Raw genomic sequence first — 12,215 nt, forward strand, 5'->3', positions numbered from 1 at the left:
TACCCCTCAGGAAAGAGGATAGGAAGAAAACAGCGTTTTCCACTCCTGAGGGGTTATACCAGTTCCTGGTCCTCCCTTTCGGCCTACACGGTGCTCCGGCCACCTTCCAACGAGCCATGAATCACATCCTACGACCCCATAACCGGTACGCGGGGGCATATCTAGACGTCATCTATAGCGATGACTGGAAACAACACTTGGACCACCTTCACAAAGTCATCTCCTCTCTTGGGTCATACGGATTTACGATCAATCCCGCTAAAACCACCCTAGCTGCTCAAACAGTCCACTACTTGGGGTACCTTCTAGGTGAGGGCCTCATACGACCCCAACATACCAAAACTGAAGCCATCCGTTCCCTCCCCTTTCCTGCAACGAAAAAGGACCTCCGTGCCTTCCTAGGCCTCTTAGGGTATTATCGGAGGTTCGTGCCCAACTTTTCTCAAAGGGCAGCACCGCTCACCGACTTACTGAAAAAAACTACAGACACTGAGACCCTACTCCGACACCCCGCCCCCTTGTTACTACAGGCTTTTTCCGATCTTAAGCATGCGTTGACCTCAGATCCCGTGCTAGTGAGTCCTGATTATACACGAGCCTTCCTTTTGCAGACGGACGCCTCGGAACAGGGGTTGGGGGCGGTGTTGTCACAAAAAGACCCGTATGGAAACGAAAAACCCATTCTCTACCTCAGCAGGAAGTTATTTCCCAGAGAGAGAAATTATGCTGTGGTAGAAAAAGAAAAGAAGCTCTGGCTATTAAGTGGGCGGTGGACAGTCTCCGTTACTACTTAGGTCGGGAATTCACCATTTACACCGACCACGCCCCCCTGGAGTGGATGGCTCGAAACAAAGGTCATAACGACCGGGTCCTTCGCTGGTTCCTTGCACTACAACCATACAGGTTCACCACAATCCACCGAAAGGGGGTGGAACAAGGGAACGCAGACTACCTATCCCGGTATCCCATGTCCTCACCCCGTACACGAAAGACACCTAGGGAAAGGGGATGTGAGGGACCCTTTTCCCCGAACCCCAAACTCTCCCGTGTACCACCAGGATTACCTCCTTTTCGGAGTTCTCACTTCCCGGACACGCCAACCAACATGATCTCCAAAGAGTCCGTGACAACGAAGACCCCGCCCTTCTCTCTCTTACAGGGTCCAATCCGATGTGACAATAGACCGGAAGGATTCGACCGGTACCCCGGAAGTCCCTCCCCCTCCCAGGTGGACGACAACAGAAAAGGCGGAATTGAGACGAAGGAAGGAATCGGAAGATCGTGGCAGGAACTCTCGACTGGCGATACGGAGAAAGGAGAAGACGGAAGTGGGGACCTCGAGGAATGGTCGGAAGACTGGTGGAGTCCTCCGGAGGTAGCTGAAGAGCGGCCGTAACTCAAAGGAGAGTTACGGCGGAGCGTGTGAGTACCTTCCCCCATATTCTAGTTCATTCGTTACGCTGTGTAAGACCATAGAAGCCCCCCCTTGTATATAAACTCCCTCACTTCTACAGTCACGTTCAACCACCTTGTAAATACTATACAGCACTGTTTACACTATATAAGTCCTGTTTTCTCACAACCCTTTCAGAGCACCCTTTCCAGCACTAAGTCTTGCCCTTTCCCTCCTCGACCCGTTTCTTAACCCCCCCTCACGGCCCGTTTCCTCTTCATCACATTGTGGGTCTCGGGGGACGGTATCTTCCGCAGAGTCCCTGCAGGACTGACGGCTCCTCTGTTTGTTTCTCTTTCGGTCCTCCGAGGAACACCTATCCCGGTCTACCACCACCGAAGAGCGCCAAGAGAAGGGAGCGTACCAGAAGCAGCGACAGCGACGACCGAGACGAGAACCATCACCCCATTTCCCGTGACTCTCAACCCTATACTGGAACTTGTATATATTAAAGAAACGCACTATAGCCCACTATATCTGGCCTCCTCGTCTGTTATTCCAGCCCGCCACACCCCCACGACCACACTCATCCAGGAAGGCAAGCTCATAACTAATACCTCCATTCGTTGTGCTCTGGATGCTGCAGACACAGCATCCCTAGCTGTTAATACCAGTGTCCTTTTACGCAGACGTGCGTGGCTACGCATTTCGGGCTTCAAACCTGAGGTTCAAACTACCACATTAAATCAACCGTTTGACCAGGAACACTTATTTGGGCTCACTGTAGATTCATCTTTGGAGAAGATGAAGAATGATTCGGACACTGCCAAATCAATGGGAGCTTTGCAATCGCAATCTCCCAGAAGTTCCTTTTGTCGCTCCTCTTATAGGGGTGCCTCTAGAGGTTTTACCACTGATAACCCCTCCACTTCCTACAAGAGTCCCACCCAGACCTCTTCTAACAGAGGCTATTACAGAGGAGGCTGCAGAGGCAATAACAACCAGGGTAGAGGCAAAAACTACCAATACTCGCACCGCCTCCACCCCTAAACGGTGACCTCCCTCCACTCCCCCCGGACCACTCTACTCTGGTCGGGGGAAGATTGCTACAGTTCCTACCTGTCTGGAACAATATTACCACGAACAGGTGGGTGAGACAAATCATCCAATCAGACTATTGCCTAGAGCTGACTTCAACTCCCCCAAACATACCACCCAAACAGCGTCCAATGTCAGCAGAGCACTTAAAGCTTCAATCAGTCATTTGTTAAGCGCACTACATACCCGCGAGGGTCTCAAGGTGCTGGGGGGGGAGGTGGGGCCGCTAGTGATCGAACAGCCAGATCTTCAGTGTCCTCCTGAAGGTCAGCAGGTCTTGGGTCTGTCGTAGGCTCAGTGGGAGGGTGTTCCATGTCTTGGCGGCGAGGTGGGAGAAGGATCTCCCGCTGGTATTTTTTTTTTTTTTCTGATGCGCGGGACGGTGGCGAGTGAGAGGTCGGCGGACCGTAGCTGGCGGTTGGGGGTGTAGAAGGAAAGCCGTCTGAGGTAGGCTGGGCGGGTCTTGTGGAGTGCCTTGTGTGCGTGGATGAGGAGCTTGAAGGATATCCTCTTGTTGACGGGGAGCCAGTGCAGGTTTCTTAGGTGCGGGGTGATGCGGCCGCGTCGTGGTACATCGAGGATCAGTTGTGCCGAGGCGTTTTGGATGCGTTGTAGTCGATTGATGAGCTTGGTCAGGGCTCCCACGTAGAGGGCGTTTCCGTAGTCGAGTCTGCTGCTGACGAGGGCCTTGGTAACTGTCTTTCTTGTATCTGTCGGGATCCATATGTAGATCATGCGGAGGGTGTTGAAGCAGGAGGAGGAGACAGCGTTGACTTGCTTGGTCATTGAGAGCGTTGAGTCGAGGATGATTCCCAGGTTGCGCGCGTGGTCGGGGCTGCCCCCAGTGCCGTTGGCCACCAGGAGTCGTCCCAGGCTGATGGGTTAGAGCCGAGGATGAGGACCTCCGTCTTGTCCGAGTGCAGCTTCAGACGGCTGATCTTCATCCAGTCATTCCTTCGTGGAGGTAGGCTTTGGTGGTGATGGGGTCCTTGGTGAGGAAGAGTATTAGTTGAGTGTCGTCGGCGTAGGAGATTATGTTGAGGTCGTGCTGTCGGGCGACGTGTGCGAGCGGGGCCATGTAAATGTTAAACAGTGTCGGGCTGAGGAAGGATCCCTGGGGTATGCCGCAGAATATCTCGGAAGCTTTGGAACGGAACGGGGGGAGGCGGACGCTCTGGGTTCTGCTGGAGAGTAAGGAGGTGGTCCATTCCAGAGCCTTGTCTCTGATCCCTACGGCGTGGAGGCGTGCGCGTAGTGTGCGGTGGCAGACGGTATCGAAGGCGGCAGAGAGGTCTAGGAGGATGAGTGCTGCGGTCTCCCCGTTGTCTAGCAGGGTCCTGATGTCGTCAGTGGCGGGAAGGGAAGCAGAGTTCTTGAGGTCTCTTGGGTCTGCCTTGGGCTTTTGAGTAGGGCGTTGATCTCTGCGTGTTTCCAGCTCTCTGGGAAGGTCTCGAGGGAGAGATTGATGACATAGCGCAGGTGGGGTGCGATGGAGCTGCTTGCTTTGTTGAAGACGTGGTGCGGGAATGGGTCTGACTGAGAGCCGGAGTGGATTGTGCTCATGGTCTTGATGGTGTCATTGACGCTCGCACTGGTACAGGCTAGCAAGGGGACATGGTCGATGGTGTGCGGAGGGTCTGTTGTGTTGCTGTCTGTTGGGGCTGTCTGGGTGTTGAAGCTGTCGCAGATGTCTGCTATCTTGCGGTGGAAGATGGTGGCGAGGGAGTTGCACAGGGCTTGTGACAGCGTGATGTCGTTTGTATTGGAGCTGGGGTTGGAGAGTTCCTTCACGATGTTAAAGAGCTCCTTGCTGTCGTGTGCTTTGTTGTCGGAGCGGTCTTTGAAGGAGGTCTTCTTGGCAGCCCTGATGAGGTGGTGGTGGTGGTTGTGGACGACGTCCTTGTGTGCTGCGTGGCTGTCAGGAGTTTGTTCACTGTGCCATTTCTTCTCTAATTTCCGGCAGGCTTGCTTGGAGGCTAGGAGTTCAGGGGTGAACCAGCTGGCCCTCTTGCTGGTGTTCGTGGGGGGGGGGGGGGGGTGGTTCTTCAGCGGGGCGAGGGTATTGTGGTATTGTATTTAGTTCTTATAGAGCGCAAACTGTCACCCTACGGGTATCCTGGTGCTTAGACTTAGACATAACCAGCATGAGAGCAGACCAGAGCGACACAGAGAAGGCTAGGATCAGTCCTTAGGAAATAGCCAGGTTTTCAGGCTCTTTCTGAACTCAGTCAGAGAGTTGGCTTGTCTGATACTCTGGGGCAACTCATTCCATCGATGTGCAGCAACCACACTGAAGGCTCTACCCCCCATCCTCGAGCGCTTGAAGCTGGTGGTTGTCATCAAATTTGCGCTGGAGGAGCGGAGCTGCCTCTTGGGATTGTACCAGGTACATTTTTCCTGCAGTGGGATCGGTCCCAAATCGTGTAATGCTTTATATACGATACAAAGTGATTTGAAGCAGACTCTTTCCCTAATAGGCAGCCAGTGGAGATCTCTCAAGGCCAGAGTGGTAGAGGACCTACGTTGCCTGTTTAGTGCCAACTTTGCTGCCATGGATTTGACACACTGCAATCCCTGAAAAATGTATTGGGGGCTCCCAGATATAAGGAATTACAGTAGTCCAGTCTACTCAGCACCGTGTTCCTTACGAGGGGGCGCAAATTCTTTGGGAGTAATGGAAGAATCTGCCGTAGCATGCACATCAAGGAGAAGCACACGCCAATAGTTTTATTGGCCTGTGACTCTATCTGGAGGTTGTTATCTATCAGGACCCCCCAGTTGCGTACTGAGTTGACTGGGACCAGGGTCTCTTCCTCAGGAGTTAGTTTAAATTCCAGTGCCGAGGTGTTCTAGCAGCAGAGCAGTATAGCACCTCTGTTTTCCCCCCATTAAATTGTAGGGAATTTTTCTTGAGCCATCCAGCAGTCTGACTCATACACTCCTGGAACGTATCCATGGATACCGCTTGTTTCCCTTCCAAGAAAATACCAATTGACTGTCGTCAGCATAGTTGACCAAGTAAATACCGAAGGATTTAATAATGGGGAACAGAGGCCGTAGATAGATATTAAAAAGAATTGAGCTGATCGCAGAGCCATGCGGTACCCCATGGTGTACTGGAGACTTACTGGAGGTGAACGGTGTCATGGTCACCACCTGTTGTCTTCCTGATAAATAGGACTGTAGCCATTGTAAGGCCGTCCCTTCACCCCTATCTTCGCCAGTCTTCCCACCAGGGTGTTGGCGCAGTCCTCGATCCAGCGTCTGAGGTTGTGGGCGTCGTCGTCTGTGTTGGAGGGTTCGGTGGGTGGGCTGAGAGCGAGGTTTGCATGTAGTTGGTCTTCGGTAATTTTGCGCCAGCAGCGGCGGGGGATCTGTTGGGTGCGGTGGTGGGTTTCTGGAAGGTGAAGTGGATGGCAGCGGTGGTCGGTCCAGAGGAGTTCGGTGGTGTGGCTGACGGAGACGTGTGGGCTGGAGGAGAAGACTGGGTCGAGCGTGTGGCCGGCGGAGTGGGTGGGCGTTGTGACGAGTTGTCTCAGTCCGAGGTTGGCGAGGCTATCGATCAGGGTTGTGGAGTTGTTGTTCTCAAGGTGAAAGTTCAGGTCTCCGAGGAGGATGTAGTCGGAGGTCAGGGCATGCGTGCTGATTAAGTCGGCGATGGAGTCGCTGAACTGGGGGCGGGGTCCGCGGGGGTCGGTAGTAAGGGTGGAGTTGGGGTCTGTGTCGATCTGGAAATGCATGTGTTCGGCGGTGCTGAGCGCGTCGTCTGTGCTGGTTGAGACCCTGATGCTGTTCTTGTGGACGATGGCGATTCCTCCTCCGACTCCGTTGCTGCGGTCTCTACGGGTGATCTTGTAGCCATCTGGGATGGCTATGGCTATGGCGATGTCGGGTGCGGAGGAGTTGTTCAACCAGGTCTCTGTCAGGAAGGCGACGTCATGGGAGGTTGTGTTGAGCAGGTCCCAGAGCTCGACAGCGTGTTTGCGTGCGGAGCAGGTGTTCAGTAGTATGCATCGGAGGTGGTTGAGGTCTTTCTTGGCGGGTGGTTCGTCAGCTCTGTGGCTGGTGTAGCTGCAGTTCCAGCAGGTTAAGGGACTGTGTGCGCGCTTCGGGGCGGCCTTGAAGCAGGTGTGGGTCCGTCCGGGGTTGAGAGCGTGCAGAGTGCTGGCGTTGTAGTGGCGGGTGTGGAGGCCAGGGGTTCTGGTGCTGGGCGCGGTCCAGGGGCGGACGGGCGCAGATGGGCTTGCCCTAGGCGCGCCTTTGGCGCACCAGCGGCGCAGCCGCACAGCGGCCGGGATATACGGGGTGGTGGGAGGGAGGAGCAGCTGGGAGGCGGGGGCAGAAAGGGCAGTCAGGGGGCGGGGACGCAGGGGCGATGAAGGAAACAGAAGGCAAAAGGGCACAAAAATCGGGGGGAAACGAGTGGCACAGAAGGCAAAAGGTCACAAGAAAGGGTAAAAAGGTCACAAAAATCATCGGGAAACGAGTGGCACAGAAGGCAAAAAGGTCACAAGGGGCAAAAAGGTCACAAAAATCGGGGGGAAACGAGTGGCACAGAAGGCAACAAGGTCACAAAAATCGGGGGGAAACGAGTGGCACAGAAGGCAAAAGGTCACAAGAAAGGGCAAAGAGGTCACAAATCGGGGGGGAAACGAGTGGCACAGAAGGCAAAAAGGTCACAGAAATGCAGGGGCAGCTAAACAGAAGGTAAAAATGGGCAGAGACACGGGGGCAGCGAGGGGAACAGAAAGAAAAACCGGGCAGAGACACACGGGGGCAGCGAGGGGAACAGAGGGAGAGAACGGGCCCAGACCACATACAGGCAGCGGGGGAGACAGACAACAGCAGTCACAGACACAACAATGAAAATGCAGGCATTACAACGAGAGCAATGAAAAAAATACAGGCAGTACGAAAGCAATGAAAAATACAGGCAATACAATGGAAGATGAGCAAACCTACGGCCTACCACTGGCCACCAGGGATGAGGCGCAGGTGGTAGCCTGTGGGTGGAGGAGGGCCTCGAACTTCCTCAGCAGCGGCAGCTGGGGCAGGGACACACAGGCGGTGCTGTGCGGAGGGGGAGCGACCTACCTGGAAACGCTTCTAAAACAAGAGGTGCTTTCCCTCTTAGAAAAACATGCAATAGAACCAGTTCCCCTTCATCACCAAAACACTGGAGTGTACGTCCTCATTCCAAACAAGGATGGAACCCCGAGACCCATCTTGGACCTCAGACAATTAAACCTCTACATACAATCAGACCATTTCCATATGATCACTCTTCAACAGGTCCTCCCTCTACTCAAACAGGGCGACTTCCTGGCCATATCAGACCTTAAGGACGCCTACTTCCACATTCCCATTCACCCCGCTAACAGGAAATATCTTGGGTTTGTGGTGGACGGTCAGCATTACCAGTTCAAGGTTCTCCCATCCGGAGTCACCACAGCACCCAGAGTCTTCACAAAATGTCTGGCAGTGGTAGCAGCCCACTTAAGAAGACGACAAATTCACGTCTTCTCATATTTGGACGACTGGCTCATAAAAGCCAAGTCACATATCCAGTGTGTAAATCACACACACACGCCACAATCCAACTACTTCACGACTTGGGGTTTACCATAAACCTCACAAAGTCTCACCTCCAACCGTCCCACATCAAACAATATCTGGGTGCCACAATAAACACCTCAAAAAGCCTTGCATATCCCAGTCCAGCCAGGATAGCAAGCATCCAAGCCCTTATAACAAGATTCCAGCCGCAACACTCACTTCCAGCTCGAGTGTTCAGGCAACTCATCGAGATGATGGCCTCTTGCATATTCATAGTACCTCATGCAAGACTCCAGTTGCGCCTCTTACAGGAATGCTTAGCACCTCAGTGGAACCAAGGTCAGCTAACAGATCTGGTGTTGGTGGACGGGCGCACACATCGCTCTCTACAGTGGTGGAACACCCAAAACCTTTCCAAAGGGTGACCGTTTCTAGAGCCGGTTCCATAGATTGTGCTAACAGCAGACGCATCGCTCACCGGCTGGGGAGCTCATCTACTTCATCACACCGTACAGGGCACATGGACAATCTTTCTGGCATTAAAATCGTTCTAGAAACGGATATCCGGCAAAGCTGTCTTACTCCGCACGGGCAATATGACAGCAATGTACTATTTACAAAAAAGGGGGGGGGGACGCACTCTCTGCAGCTCTCAACTAGCACAGAGCATATGGAGGTGGACTATTCCTCAAAACACATTCCTTTTAGCCCAACATCTCCCAGAAATTCAAAATCACATGGCAGATCTGTTAAGTCGGCAGACACAACAGATTCACGAGTGGGAACTTCATCCACAAGTTCTTCAAACTTTTTTCCAAATGTGGGGGCAGCGAGAGATGTATCTCTTCGCCACACATTACAACACAAAATGCCCAAGCTTCGCCGCCAGATATCCACACCCATTGTCCAAAGGCAATGCGTTATGGATGAATTGGTCAGGCAGATTTGCGTACGCTTTTCCACCTCTCCCACTCATTCCTTTGGTGGTGCGCAAGTTGCAACAACAGTCACCAACACTGATCCTAGTTGCTCCAACATAGGCCAGACAACCTTGGTAAACCACATTGCTGGAACTATAAGTAGACCCGCACCAAAAACTACACCTCTCCCCACAGCTCTCAACACAGAACCATGGAGAGATCAGACACCCAGATCCAGCACAGCTCAATCTGGCTCCTGAAGTCCTAGAGTTTGGTTATCTCAATCTTCCACCTGATTGTATGAACGTTATCAAAGAAGCTAGGCGCCCCACCACTAAAGCCTGCTATGGAGCCAAGTGGAAAATAATTGTTATATACTGTAACAACATCAATGCTCTAGATGCCTCCACTCAGCACATCATATGTTACCTGCTGCATCTTCAAAGATGTAATCTAGCATGCACATCGATTAGATTACATCTCGCTGCCATTGCAGATTACCTACAAAATAGACAACATCTGTCATTGTTAAAGGTGCCTGCCATTAAAGCATTTATGAAAGGCCTTAAAAGAATAATTCCTCCCAGGGTACCACCCTTCCCAGTGTGGAATCTAAACATCGTCCTCACAAGATTAATGGGTCCTCCAGTCGAGCCTCTGCATAAATGCGAGATACAATTTCTTACATGGAAAGTCGCTTTCCTTGTGGCCATTACATCTCTTCGAAGAGTCAGTGAGCTACAGGCACTAACTATTCAAGAACCATTTTTTACAACTCCATCCTAACAAAGTGGTTCTCAGGATAAATCCCAAATTCCTTCCTAAAGTTCTCTCCCTTCCATCTTAACCAATCTGTTGAGTTGCCAGTTTCTTCTCGCAACCACAAACAGTAGCAGAAAGAGCTCTTCATACTCTAGACGTAAAAAGAGCACTCCTTTACTATATTGACAGAACAAAACCTTTTCGTAAAACAAAGCAACTTTTTGTATCTTTCTCGTTACCACATAAAGCCAATCCCATATCAAAGTCTGGGATTGCAAAGTGGATTGTCAAATGTATACAAATTTGTTATCACAAAGCAAAATGTACACTGTCTATTCTCCCTAAAGTCCACTCGAAAAATAGGGGCCTCAATGGCATTTTTAGGGAACATTCCCCTAGATGACATCTGCAAAGCAGCTACATGGTCTACACCACATACATTCACAAAAACACTATTGTGTATATGTGCAGGCAAAACAACAAACTAGTGTGGGCCAAGCTGTACTCAAAACGCTATTTCAAACTACTGCAACAGATACTGGTTGTCGCCGCTAAGGAGGAGTACTGCTATGCAATCTATGCACAGTGTGTGATCTGCAGGTCATATGCCTCGAACGGAAAATGCTACTTACCAGTATACATCTGTTCTTGGCATGTAGAGCTGCAGATCCACACACGCCCGCCCACCCACCTCCCTGGCTACCTTTTATCTGTTCCAGGATTATCTTAATTAGATACAACATACATGGACATCTATTTCTGTTTCTCACAAAACTCCATAATTTCCCTTCTTGGTGAAAAAACAATCTGACGATGGAGTCGATGCCCATGCGTGCTATTGTCCAAAGGAGGAGTCCCCTATCTCATGACTTTCAAAGACTTCTTCCAAAACAATAACAAAGTGCAAACATCCGGGCCCAACACCAGATGGCGATCTATGCACAGTGTATGGATCTGCAGCGCTACATGCCAAGAACAGATGCATACAGGTAAGTAGCATTTTCCTTTTCAGAAATTGTGTGTTTTGCAGTGGCGGCTGCTGACTTTATAAAGTGGAGGGGCGCAAACTGTTTGTGTGACGGAAGTGGCCACCAAGTGTCTGGAATGGGTGTGGCTGTCAGGTGGGAGATAAACAATGACAGTAACTGATGCTGCAATTAAACGGATGCGCTGACACACCTGTTTTTTGCTTGTGCATGCTTCGCCCTCAGCCTTGTTGTGACTCTCCAGTTAACACAATATAGATTATTTTTGCTGATGTATTGAGCGTGAGGTTCTTGGAGGGCGTGCTGGTCTCACGTGTGAGCTAAGATTTGAAAGCACAGTGGCAGATAGAAAGCAAATGTTTTGAAACTGTTTTCCACCTAATTCCCAGGGCGCTAGCCCAGGTACCTCACACACTTCAATCGAACATAAATGTATTGTGTCGTGTTGTGTGCAATACACCACAAGTGAACGTGACCATGCCTCCCTCATAGAGCCTGAAAAAAAATTAAATGCACGCCCCTGGTCCCAACGTCTTGCTTTCGCAAGGGTAAAGAAAGCAGGCGTTTCAGGTCACATGTCTACAGGAGGCAGTATAAATATATATCACAGCCATATCAGGATGATGCTTTCTCCAAGTCCCACATGTGAACAGTAAAAGCATGTCACATGCGCTGCATTCTAAATGAGGGCACGCCCTGTAACACTACTTGACATAGACCCTTCTGGGCACCTAGACGAGGCGCCCATGGGTTGTCCAGCACGTGCTCTGTGTGATAGTGTCTCAGCAGCCATAGACGCTGCACAGCAGGGTGACGGACACCATTTATTGCGACGGGTAGAAAACAGACGCTGCACAGCAGGGTGACGGACACCATTTATTGCGACGGGAAGAAAACAAACGATAATATGTGTGTTCAGATAAGGAAACAAGCCCCTCTTCGTGGTTTGAAAGAAGGTAGGAATGCGTGGAAGATGTTTCACTGGCCCCGGCACAAGTGAAATTACAAATCTGCAGTGGCGGCCGGTATGCTCGAGGGAGAGGGGAGTCGCGGGTGGGGAATACAAAAATCTAAATCCACAACAAAAAAACAAACGTACCTGAAATAGTTGCCTCCGCTTAAGGCTGGCCACGCTGCACTGGTGAGTCTGCGTGTTCCTGCCCTCCCCTACGCAATGCAACTCAAGCCAATCACAAGGCTGGTAGGCGCAGCAGGCGAGCGCCCCAGCCGGGAAATTTTTTTCTGCCGTAGAGAACAAGGGAGAATGGGCGGTCCTGCTCGAGGGGAGGGGGGGGGGGGGAGTGGTTTACCCACTGTTGTGGGTACTGACTGTTTGGTCGGCCCCGGGCCGACTAGAGCAGTTTCTCTGTTCTGTATTAAACATTCAGAAAAGAAAGCAACTCCATTCTGGCCTACTAGATGAGGCTGCCAAAATATAGCCCTAGTGACATTTTGATTTCTTCCGTGATTTTTAAATACATAAAATTCTAAGCGACCTTT

The sequence above is a fragment of the Triturus cristatus genome, chromosome 1_1 (assembly GCF_964204655.1).
Source record: "Triturus cristatus chromosome 1_1, aTriCri1.1, whole genome shotgun sequence".
NCBI classification, from domain to species: Eukaryota; Metazoa; Chordata; class Amphibia; order Caudata; family Salamandridae; genus Triturus; species Triturus cristatus.